A 13,697-nucleotide genomic window follows, 5' to 3' on the forward strand; every position below is an offset into this window, starting at 1 on the left:
GTCACACTGGCGTTCTACATTCGGTCTTTTTTTACAGATGAACCAACTTTCCAAAAATCCTCAGATTAAACTGAAGTTCACCATTTAACTTTCCTACCACAATTCTCACATGCTCTTCCATTTCATATCGCTTTGCAACGATACACTCTCATATTTGAACAACGTGATGTGTCAACCATGACACTAGTAACGCTGTATCTGAACACTAAGGGTTTGTTTTTCGCACCCATCCGCATTAACTTTCACTTTTCTAAATTTAGAGCCGGCTGTCGTCCATAACACCGATTAGATATTTTGTCTAAATCATCTTGTATCTTCCTACAGTCACTCAAATTCGACACCTTATCGTACACCGTAGCATCATCAGCAAATAACCACAGACTGCTGCTCACACCGTCCACCAGATCAAATGTTCAAATGTGTGTGAAATCTTATGAGACTTAACTGCTAAGGTCATCAGTCCCTAAGCTTACACACTACTTAACCTAAAATATCCTAAGGACAAACACACACACCCATGCCAGAGGGAGGACTCGAACCTCCACCAGATCATTTATGTATATAGAAAATAGTAGCGGTCTTATCACACTTCCCTGTGGCGCTCCTGACAATACCCTTGTCTCTGATGAATACTCACCGTCGCTTGGACAGGGGTTACAGGCAGAGTGTCATCACGAAACGTCAGCAACGGATTATCGGAAGCTGAGTTGAGATCTCGAGTTGTCAGACGTCTTTTACCACTGACGCCATACCACAGGCACGGTGTAGAGCCAGCGTCATTTGGAACTTGGAGTGTCATTTTGTGTTCTCTCTCATTTATTTTTGAGTAGGTCAGGTCGACACTGACTTGTTCGTAGACGACCTGGTGATACATCATCGAAAGCAACGATTTTAGAAACCCATTACTCTTTTAATCTGCCCCCTCCTTCCTACTTGCAGCTATTGTCCACATCAGTCTTTTATGAAGATTTGAGAAGAGAGTAAATTACAATAAACTTTCCAGTTTGCTTATCTTTTCACGTAGAGTTGGCTCCAGTTCTTCTTGTCTCGGGGTCTGATTCTTGAACCTGAAATTCTTGCATTTTAAGTCCTCATGGTTGAAATGATCTAAATAAATTTGAAGTATTTTGTTGCAGAATTTTTGTTGTTAGGTTACTATATTTTGTCACATTTTGGTATATCATACAGTATTTTGATTTTTCACATTAACAAGGCCGAAATTATATTGTTCCCACAAAATACAAAAATACGTCCGATCACATCAGACGCATGCTTACTATTATCTCACTCCGTGTAAAAAACAGTATTCCAAAGGGTTTACAGTTTTTCTTGTCAAATAAATTTCTATTAGTTTCTATTACTATTTCATGAATGAATCCAGAGATAAACATAGTAAACAGTACTAAATTGTGTAATTAATAATAGAAATTTTAAGTGTGCCAAATAATTCGTAATTTCAAATGTTTCTACAAAAATAATTTTAGCTGTACATTCAGAACTAGCACTTATCGATTACAACGTCCAAAATAAAGTGATTCCTTTTCATAAATTTTAGGTTGAAATATAACATACTGTGTGTAAAATTATATGAAAGTGTCAGAAAAGCAGCTGAGGTAATAATGACCTGTCTAAAATTGGAAAAATAATGCTAGTATCGCCAACTATTGTTGAGGAAGAGTAATGTTAGAGGAGGATATCTTATGACAACAGGACTGATTTCGTAATTGTTGAAGGGATACTGGGTGCTCGCCAGTATGTGGCAAGAATCATAAAACTTGTTGTCATACGTTTCATGACCAGGGCACAAAATAGCACACTCCAGCAAGATAACGCAAGATCCACACTTGTTTTGTTCCGATGTGAAGACGTATATTTTCATACTAGACTGCTTGCACCAATATTCATGAACTGACACATCATCGCTTCAGGCATAGCAATAAATTCCTCAAGATGATTCTCGGAGGCTCTTTGTTTTCATGACACACGTGAGGGTCACACCCCATATTGAAGTTGACGGTGGGCACTAGTTCCGAATGAAAAGGAAGTTTAATGGTTTAACATCTATTATGTGATGAACATCTGCACATCTTTGATAAAAGTCGGACTGGCGCTTCACGATATAATATTTTTCGTTTTCGTCATTACAGTTGCTACCCGAAGGCCACCTACAAAGGTAATCACACACATATCCTGCGGAGAAGCAGATAAAGCTAGGAGTCTGGTTGCTCGAGAACCTCAGATTTCTAACGATTCTCTACTTTCGACATAGTCCTCTTTAAGGAGAGTGATCTCTGTGCTGCGTTTTCCCAATAAGACGATTCCATTCATAAAGTGCGATTGTGTCGGATCTACGAAATACTCCTCTATGGCTGCCGTACCTTTCCCATTAGATTCAAAATTATTTACAGCCGCAAAGTGTGGGAACACGTGGGCATGGATATAAGAGTGGGCAAAATTTAATGACAGGGTCGCCATTATAACAATTCATGCATTAAATCCGTCAGTGTACCATTACCGCAGCACCTTACAGGCACCTTTGTCTACTAGAAAAAAAAATTTCCTTTTTTACGTATGTAGCTAATCAGTTGTTTCAAAAGACTTTTTTTAGTGTTTGACAACCAATGTTTTTGCATTTTAAAGATAATCAATAACTATGATTCTTTGTGTTTGTCAAAAAATACTGGTGTAAACATTCCAGTAGGTAAGATTATCTTCGTCTTACATTACATTAGCGATACATCGTCCGAAACTAACAATTTAATGACGACAAGATATTGGGGTTTAGTTATTTGAAAGAAACACGAACAACGAAAATAGTTTAATAAGCCTTATGAACAAAACTGTTCCGCTGGTCAAGTGTATACTCTACTTACGTTATTGTGCAACATCTACCAGCTTGACAAAAACGAAATCCCACGCATATCAACACCATCTCTATCAGTGGCTGACACATTACAGCCGGTATCTCAAAGTGAGATGGAATTTCTGGTCTCTTTAAAGGACTATGCCATAAAATAAATGTTCTGAAGTGGGTGGCTCGATGAGGCTGAAATCAATATAGATGTATTGAAATTTATTGTTATGCTATTAGTTCAGACTATAAAAGTACGCTGGACATGTAGTGTAATGAATAAGTAGTGAAAACTGAACATTTGTGGCAGACCGAGTCTCTATCGTAGTTTTACTGCTTATTGTGAACAATCAGCTTAACCATTAGTCTATCTGAGGACATTTCTAGGCCTGACTCAAACTTTCATCTTCACTGATGTTCCCACCTGAGAAACTGTTTTAATAGTAATAACTCTGATATATTTGAGAGGCCAAATTCTTCATAAAGCCATTTTCCTGTTGATCTTAGTCCCACAGTACCTTGAGAGAGGAGGTCCGTGGGGTTTGGAAGAGCGTTTGTGTCAAGCTCAAGTTATGGGTCAGTCAGTGGGTAATGCGACTGATGGTGCTCTCCTCGCAAATAACAGAATGGGGATTCTCAACACAATTCGGCAGAGCCTGTATGCTTTACGAATTCAAAGAAAATTATAAAAAAAATTATAAGAAATGTCAAGTGAACTGTAGCCCGCTACAGTGTGTAATGGCCGTACGTCGAACGGAAAGCTACATAATGGTGCGGCATATCTTTTTGGTTTCAACATTTCCGGCCGAGAACGTTTGCGTTTTACGAGACATTACAACTAATATAAGTTAAATCTGTTTTCGTGCGGAAGTCTCATGTATTTCGCGTTTAGTATAGGACAGTAGTTTTTGTACTCCAATGTGGCTGGCGAAATAACTGGAGTTCTCGGATCTGAAGCACGGTAACTTACTTGTGCAAATAAAATGGTAGTGGCGTCGATTCCTCATATGTCCCACTATTAACGTTAAACTACTAATCAGTTCTGTGTTTCGAGCCAGCATTACAGAACGAGTATGAGCATAGCTTCGGTAACCATATTTCTAAAGAAAGGGTGCAGATGGCCTTCCCAACTGCTAACCAGATTTCCCATTCACGATGCACCTCGTCCACTTTCTCTACCTACACAGAACATTCCTAGAGTGGAAGTTTGTGCAACGAGTCTTTGAATATTATAGTATTGTAAGCTATGATCTTTCAGCCTGCAATTTCATCTGTTATTCTGCTAAATTGCGAAACATTTTGAGGAAATTGTTTTTTATTGTAACTAGTACCGCGAAGATGCCGTGAGTAATAAAACTTATGCAGCAGCTGCAGCTAATAAATGTGGGTTACATCATATACTTAATTCCTTTATTAGCCCAGGAACATATTTGTTACCTCCCAACGTTGCCTCCAGATCATAGGTATCGGGTCCTGCGTCGGTTGGATATGGAGGATAAGAGAATTGCCGGAGTCTTGAACGAAGTACTCTGGTGTTCATCTAAAATGATTACTGAATATCGTGTTGAAACTAAGTGTCGGAATGGGTTTAGAATCCTGATCACAGTTACTACCAGTTGAATATTCTCACGACTACGCTATCTCAATCGTAAATTGTGCAAAACGATCTTTCAGTCCAACCACACACCCATATAGACACAGACACACACACACACACACACACACACACACACACACACACACACACACACACACACACACACTCACACAGATACAGATAGATAGATAGATAGATAGATAGAGAGAGAGAGAGCTACGTAGAATACAGTGGAATGTCCCGTTATGTACCAAACAGTTCTCATTGCTTTTGCTGATTGCAGGAGTTTCCAGGGGGCCGTGAACTACCCGAAAGCAAGCGATGGCTCGTGGCCTTACGAAAACTCTTGTGATCACCAAATTCACGTACAGCCGTTCAGTAGGTATAGGTACACTCGACTTCATTCTACATAGTTCGGTGACTGTGTGTGTGTGTGTGTGTGTGTGTCCGTCTGTATGTATGTGTGTTGGATTGAGAGATCAAGTTTAGCTATCTACGCTCTGATGTTAATTGGGCGTTTCTATTTATTTTCTTCTTTAGCACTATAAACAATACAGAAAACTACGGCATTTCTTATGTCTGTGTAATAGGATTCTATACTATATGATCATAAGAGTTTTTAAATGATGATAGGTCTATCGAAGAATTGTGATACGTCATTTTAGACTTCCTACAGCGTTCTGGTTATCGTATTAAAGTAAAGGCAAGAGAAAACAGTCAGGAATCCGAACGTTGGTCTGATACCGCAGCGCTTTACTACGCATGAATCTAAAGATGACCTTCCTCTGATCTTTGAATTGTCTTGCGCAGCCAGTTATTAGAAGAACTCCGCATCACGCCACATCTTGGTATTTTTTACATAAGAAATTACGGACACATATGAAAGAGCGTTAAGAGATAGAGATAAATTCTCGGAACGATTGAGAGTTGAATCACAAAATTTGATTTTTGTTTTAATGCTTACCGACTTAGCCACTGAAACATTGCCGGCCGCTGTGGCCGAGCGGTCCTAGGCGCTTCAATCCGGAACCGCGCTGCTGCTTCGGTCACAGGTTCGAATCTTGCCTCGGGCATGGATGTGTCATGTCCTTAGGTTAGTTAGGTTTAAGCAGTTCTAAGTTTAGGGGATTGATGACCTCAGATGTTAAGTGTCATAGTGCTTAGAGCCATTTAAACCTTTTTTTTTTTGAACCACGGAAACAAATTAGGTGGATCTAAGGATCAACTAATATCGCTCTAAATTTGCAAAGTTCCTTTTACTTTTTCCAAGATAAATTTCGTGCTTAGCACGTGAGTATTATAATGACAACGGCGAAGTAGTGTTCCCGTTTGGAAAACACTTGAAGTCTTTGCTAATATACGGCTCTTTTTAGCACCTACAAGTGCCGACTGCTGCATGAACAGTTCGTTACGGCATTCATTACCAGGTCATCAGTCAATGTTCCGTGTGCATGTTTCAGCAGATATAAGTGGCGGCAGCCGAATGGACCGGTTTTGGCGGCGAGCTTTCGCTGCAACGAAAACGCTGAGGATACTCATTGGTGTAATGGCAATGGCGGCGTCTTTGAAGCTTAATGTTCTTTCGCCGTTGAGATTGTAAGAGATGAATGATTCCCGAGAGAAGTTGATAGATTCGTGCAGCTAACCAGCGTCTGGCTTCATTAAGCGCAACGCTGACATATGCTTCTAATACGAGAAGATATAGGTAATATAGATGGAGAGAAAAAAAGATGGCCGAGGGGGGAAATTACATCTTGCCCTAAGGTACAAGCGATACGCTTTCCATTTACTACTGATCTGATTATGTATCGGTCTTACCTACGTCTTCGAACAGCGATAGATGAAGAGAGATAGGGGTACGACAAGCTGAGCTTGGCAATGGCAGAAATCTAGATTTAGAGCGAATGTGAGGAATTAAGTACCGTCACATTATTTATACATATACTGCATTCTATGCCGAACGCGTTGCCTGCGCACAAATACTCGAATGTCGTAAACACGACAGCCTTTTGTTCGGAGTAGTCCAGCCGCTTTTGCTGTAGGTCTTTGTATGCAAACTACCTAGGTGATGAGTCAATAACGTGAAACAGGTTGATATTAAGTAACGACGTAAGTGAAACGCCGACAAATGCCTGGTGTACCGTTGTTCCGTTTGCCGTGTAAAATAATCGCCCGAATCAAACGCGGTCTAGCTAGTACGTAGAGTATGAGAGTACTAGGTACTAAAGTGTACTGGCTGACAGTAACTGCCCATTGCGAGTTTTCCTTCATGGTGTACCGTCTGTAAGCCGCATAGCTTCTAATAAATTACAGTAAAGGAGAGGAGGGGCTGTGCGTCAGAGAAAGGTCTTTGAACTACACTTCCAACTGGTGATCAGTGTCTAACGTTGTACTGGGAAGCATTCGTGATTACTGAGAACTATTTTTTTTTTACACGAAAATTGTGCAAAATTTCAAATTTAAGCAAGTTTACAGGGTGACCAAGGAGGATGGTTAATATTCAGGGGTATATCAGAAAATATCATTTGAAGTAAAATCCTTCATATGGACATATGCCCTATTCAGAAGAGCTTCCGAGACAGAACACATTTAATGTACATTGTTAATTATTTTATGCATTATTCAATACATTTTCAGGCTTACACATTTACACATCCACAGCAGCAAACATTACGACATGCCTTTTACGAACTACCAATCGAAAAATACGTCCTTTTAACGTATTCTCCTCTAAGCATTATCATACACGTCGAATTACAGCTGTTTTACAGTTTACAATAAATGTTCGAATATCCCATCGTCAATTTCAATACATTTGTACACTCTTAGGAGAACATGTTGTTTGCTTGTCTGAGTGCCCCTGCACGTTTCCCAATGAGGGAACCAGCGTCCATGATACGACCAAGTAGTTGATCTCACGTATTCACTTTTTGTTTGTACACCTCAGACTTCATCCAACAATACAAATAATGATCTAGTGGCATAAGGTCTAGCGATCTTGGTGGCCAGACAATTGCGAGTCCAGCGGTTAGCGTAAGACACGTAAGTGCGCGCTGCTAACCCAAAACAAATGTACATTAAATGCGTTGTATCTCAGAAGCAATTCGGAATAGCTCATGTGTCTATATGAAGTTCTTTGCTTCAAATCAATGCTCCTGTCTTGTCTCTGAAGATTGATCATTCCTCCTGGGATAACCTGTATAAAGCGTGTGACTTTGCTGGTGCCGAGGGCACAGTACCGTGACTCGGCTTAACTATGATTCACCATCCAGAAACCACACTGATCAGCCAGAATATTATGACCACCGACCTCCTATCGACATACATCCGTCCAGACGACAGCAGCGTCATATGCCGGGAAACGACTGTTAGTCAGACACACGAACGGTACGTACAGTATCAGTGAGTGTGCTGTCTGTGTGTGTAATGAGGAAGGTGCGCTATCTATCGCAGTTTGACCGAGAGTAGATTGGGATGACCCGCCGGTCGGTGTGGCCGAGCGGTTTTAGGCGCTTCAGTCTGGAACCGCGTAATCGCTACGGTCGCAGGTTTGAATCCTGCCTCGGGCACGGATGTGTGTGATGTCCATAGGTTAGTTAGGTTTAAGTAGTTCTAAGTTCTAGGGGACTGATGACGTCAGATGTTGAGTCCCACAGTGCTCAGAGCCATTTCAGTCATTTTGTGGAATGACCCGGAGGCCCGGTACGAGCATTTCGGAAACTGCACGACTTGTAGTGTGTTCGGGGAGTGCTGTGGTGAGTGTTTTCAACACGTGGCGAAACCAAGGTGAAACCACGTCCAGATGTCGTGAGTCTGGCCGGCCACCCCTCATTACAGACGTCGGACGTCGTATGGTGGGCAAACTGGTAAAACAGGACAGACGGCGAACTGTGGCGGAACAAACAGCAGACTTTAAAGTTGGGCAGAGTACAAGTGTGTCTGCACACACAGTGCACCGAACACTTATAACGATAGGCCTTCGCAACCGACTACCCATGTATGCGCCAATACGAGGTGCATTCAAGTTCTAAGGTCTCCGATTTTTTTTTCTCCGGCCTGGAAAGAGATAGAAACATGCGCATTGTTTTAAAATGAGGCCGCGTTCATTGTCAATACGTCCCAGAGATGGCAGCACCGTACGGCAGATGGAATTTTACCTCCAGCGGCGAGAATGAGAACTGTTTTAAATACTTAAAATGGCGACGTTTTCCTTTCTTGAACAGCGTACAATCATTCGTGTTCTGAATCTGCGTGGTGTGAAACCAACTGAAATTCATCGACAGTTGAAGGAGACATGTGGTGATGGAGTTATGGATGTGTCGAAAGTGCGTTTGTGGGTGCGACAGTTTAATGAAGGCAGAACATCGTGTGACAACAAACCAAAACAACCTCGGGCTCGCACAAGCCGGTCTGACGACATGATCGAGAAAGTGGAGAGAATTGTTTTGGGGGATCGCCGAATGACTGTTGAACAGATCGCCTCCAGAGTTGGCATTTCTGTAGGTTCTGTGCACACAATCCTGCATGACGACCTGAAAATGCGAAAAGTGTCATCCAGGTGGGTGCCACGAATGCTGACGGACGACCACATGGCTGCCCGTGTGGCATGTTGCCAAGCAATGTTGACGCGCAATGACAGCATGAATGGGACTTTCTTTTCGTCGGTTGTGACAATGGATGAGACGTGGATGACATTTTTCAATCCAGAAACAAAGCGCCAGTCAGCTCAATGGAAGCACACAGATTCACCGCCACCAAAAAATTTCGGGTAACCGCCAGTGCTGAAAAAATGATGGCGTCCATGTTCTGGGACAGCGAGGGCGTAATCCTTACCCATTGCGTTCCAAAGGGCACTACGGTAACAGGTGCATCCTCGTATTAACACCACGACATCGGCAACTACAACTGGGCACGTGACCATCGGCACAGGACACTGGTGCAGTGGCAGAGCGTCTCATGGTCTGATGAATCCCGAGACCTACTTCATCATGCCGATGGCAGGGCGTGAATCCGTCGTCTTCCAGGGGAACAACTCCTTGACACACATACTGGCGGGACGGAGACAATCTGGTGGCGGCTCCATTATGCTCTGGGGAACATTCACACGGGCATCTATGGGTCCAGTGGATCTCGTAAAAGGCACAATGACGACCGCGGAGCATCGTACACTGGTTCTAGACCACATACACTCCTTCAGGACGATCATGTTTCCCGACGGTTGTGGCATTTTTCAGCAAGATAATGGACCATGTTACAAGCAGAGGAGCGTGGTGGAGTGTTTCGATGTTCACAGTGGTGAGTTACGATTGATGTGTCCACCAGATGTGCCCGCCAGATCTGAACTCAATCGAACACATCTGGAATGTGTCCACAGTGGTGCCAACTCCTTCCAGCGACTTACCAAGACCTCATTCCTTCAACATCACGACGCGTTGCAGCTGTTGTCCGTGCCAGAGGTGGACATACCGGCTATTAGGTACATAGTCATAATGTTCTGGCTGATCAGTGTAAATTTCGTTGACAGGTTATAGGAAAACTGCGGATCAGATACTATTTTTACATGGCATGGTCTCAGCACGACTTATACACTTTTTTCATGTAGTTATGTCTATGTAAAAACGCTGAGAGGTTTTTAAATAGGTAAACACACTCAAAATGATCTCCACATTTGACACTGAGGTGCGAGTGTGTTTTTGATCGTGCACCAGGCATTCACTGTCAAACTTGCGATGTTTTCCGAGACTGGGCAATTAGAGAATCAGTCCTGTGAAGGCTTGTGTTAATAGACTGTTTAGGACACGCAAGTGATTAAGAAATTTAATGGAATGGTTATATTGCTCGCAGCTACAACATACAACATAGTCGTGGTGTTTCTTAAGCCATTATGGAAAAAATGTACGTTATTCTGTTGATAACACTGAAAACTCAGGTTCAATTTTTTATGTGTAAGATAACAAAACTCTCGGTATTTTTAGGTCTATATAATAGACTTTAGGGTGCTGTTTGCCCACGTAACTTTCTCGTTTGACAGTGTCAGACAAAAGGGGTTGGTAATAATCGAGGATGGAATATGTTGTGGATTGTAACAAGGGCGTATGTTTTAGAAGTATGGGGTGTTCTATCAATCTATGGTGGTGCGTCCAGATTATCTACGACAGCGGGAGGATGATTAAGAATTAAAAATGTCGTCGGTGTAGCGTTCAGTAGAGACGGAGCACTTCCTTACGTTAAAAACGATGATACAGGAAGGAGACAATATTACAAGAACAATCGCAGCATACGAATGAAGTGAAATGAGACCATTTTATTTGTTATTTTTCTTTATCAAAATGGTTCAAATGGCTCTGAGCACTATGGGACTCAACTGCTGAGGTCATAAGTCCCCTAGAAATTAGAACTACTTAAACCGAACTAACCTAAGGACATCACACACATCCATGCCCGAGGCAGGATTCGAACCTGCGACCGTAGCAGTCGCGCGGCTCCGGACTGAGCGCCTAGAACCGCTAGACCACCGCGGCCGGCTTTCTTTATCAACTTCGACACCATTGTCTAGTAGCTATGGCATTTCGTAAACTTCACAGTATGTAATATGAACCAGAAAACTCTGCAGGTTGTAAAAATCAGTATTTCCAGCACAACTATATAATCGAGGCAGTTGAAAGGTCATCATCATTTTGTTTGGGCCTTTGTCCCACTGTACCCCAGTTGTCTGCGTCTAGTGTAAGCCATGAAAAAGTGCGAACGTTTTCAAATGTCTGCGAGTCGTGTAACTGAGGCGGGACGTGGGGAGCAGCCCGGTATTCACCGAGTAGGATGTGGAAAACCGTCTAAAAAACACGTCCAGGCTGGCCGTCGGTGATCCGCCGGCCGGGCCTACCCTAGTCCAGGAAGCAGCGCATCAGCTTCCTCGGCTAACCTGGCGAGTTAGGCAGTTGAAAGACATTTATGAATAAAAGCATTATGTGCTACTGTCGAGTAAGAGGAAGTGTCACACTGTCTATGCAAACGCTCAACAGAGAAAAGTGACAGATGGATGTGAGTTGAAGAATTTTGACTTAATCCCCTCCCTGTCTGTCGATACAAGTCCGTTTCGGAAGATTAAGATATAACGTCACTTCGACAAGGAGGTCATTGGAGACGGAGGTCAAGCTCCTACTGGGGAAGGAAATCGACCGTGTCCTTTTCAAAGAAACCATCTCATCATTTGTCGCAAGAAATTAATAGAAACTACGTAAAACCTAATTATGAATGGCCGAATGTCGATTTAAAATTCTGTAGAACAGAATACAGGTCAGATTGGGAACAGACATCGAGACTTGCACCACAGTCGACTTTCCTTAATCTAATATCCCTCATTGGACCCGATGATTCAGTCCTTATTCAGTGTAGTAGCAGGTCCATTTACAATGAAACCTAGTATTTGTTTTTATGCATATGTTTATCTTATGAATAATGTGGCAGATGCATAAACCAATCACAGTGAATATAAATTAATAATTATAAATTAAATTAATAAATTTATAGATCAAGTTAGTGCTTATCATACGTTACTTTTAGCTTCTTTGATTGTTCATTATTGCTATTTTCACCAAACTTTTTTTTTTTGCTTTACCAGTTTCTGATAAGGTTGATGCATCTCTTACGGAAATGGGCAGATCGCTATATTCAACTCCTGTTTGTCACACCCCCCTTTTTTGTTACTGTTAAAAAACGGATATACAGGAATTCCCTCTCTTCCTATGGAACATACTGCTCTCTGATTGGGTTGAGAGCGCTATATGCGAAATACTAGCTGTGTCCTGTTAAGAAATGTAACGTGCCGATGTATTGGAACTAAAGGAAATCTAGCCATTTATGGCCGGACGAGAATTTGTATCCCGATCCTCCAGAAAACAAAATTAGCTCTAAGTATTACGTCAACTATCTCGTGCGGATTTAAGAAGAAATTCGGAATGTTTTAAATTAGTGTCTTACCGAACGTAATTTCGATTTTGCAGCATAGTTTGTACCAAAATTCTTGACAATTTAAAAGTGGATAGGATTTAGATGTCCAACCCCGCTCATGGGTATAGCTGGGCAGACGAGATCACGTAGTCAGAATCCTGGCTTACATATATTCACTGGCCTTATACCGGAGGCTCTGTAGTAGAGACGACCATCTCTCAGGAGAGGCTAGAGGAAACACTTTGCGAGCTAGTGTATAACACAACCTGTAGAGAGATTGTAATGTCTGCGTCATATGAGGGGAAGAAAAAAAGTGGTGCTCTGGCCACAGTGATGTGGCTCTGAGCACTATGGTTCAAATGGCTCTGAGCACTAGCGGACTTAACTGCTGTGGTCATCAGTTCCCTAGAACTTAGAACTACTTAAACCTAACTAACCTAAGGACATCACACACATCCATGCCCGGGGCAGGATTCTAACCTGCGACCGTAGCGGTCGCTCGGTTCCAGACTGTAGCGCCTAGAACCGCTCGGCCACTTCGGCCGGCTCAAAGCACTAAAGTAATCTCAGTGCTAGTTCTGTTTATATGGCTTTTTTTAGAGTAGTTGCCTAGTGTTGTGTGCGTTTCGTTCCCATATAACATGTGGTACATTGTGCCACCATACTTCACTTATTTTGAACGCTTTGTCATTCGAAACAGCTAAATGTTTATAAGGAGTCTGTTCCTACATTTTCTGTGGTTAAGTACATATTTTAAATATGTTTGTATAGTGAGCATGATCCGCATGAAAGGTGTGTGGAAAGCTTAACTCATAGTACTGTCAGAAGAGAGAGTACAGTGCACTTTACTTAAAGAATTAGCTATAACGACACTTCGTGCAATGTGGATCCAGCATTTGTGAATGTTAACCACCGATAAATGTGAAAACGAATTTCTCAACGATATTAGGATCGGTTTAGAAAGATTTCAGTTGATTTTTGCCCCGGTTTATAATTTTTAATGAGACGCGGGTGGAAGCCACTGGTCTTTGACCTAAGAAGTCGAAGTATTTCTGATGTGCCCAAGAGTTTATAGGGAGTGTCAGATTTGACACTCTCTGACTTCCACTTACTGATCCAATTACAGACATTTGTGGCTGAATGGTTCAAATGGCTCTAAGCTCTATGGGACTTAACATCTGAGGTCATCAGTCCCCTACACGTAGAGCTACTTAAACCTAACTAACCTAAGGACATCACACGCACCCGTGCCCGAGGCAGGATTCGAACCTGCAACCGTAGCAATAGCGCGGTTACGGACTG

The 13,697-nt window shown here is 42.2% G+C and overlaps 1 protein-coding gene across 1 annotated transcript in view; it reads right to left on the bottom strand.

Moving 5' to 3' along the window:
• The window catches only part of LOC126470651 (aquaporin AQPAn.G), a 170,512-nt gene that overhangs the window by 102,298 nt on the left and 54,517 nt on the right, over positions 1-13,697 (bottom strand). The window lies entirely within an intron of this gene.

This window comes from Schistocerca serialis, chromosome 3 (genome assembly GCF_023864345.2).
Source record: "Schistocerca serialis cubense isolate TAMUIC-IGC-003099 chromosome 3, iqSchSeri2.2, whole genome shotgun sequence".
In the NCBI taxonomy this organism is placed as follows: domain Eukaryota; kingdom Metazoa; phylum Arthropoda; class Insecta; order Orthoptera; family Acrididae; genus Schistocerca; species Schistocerca serialis.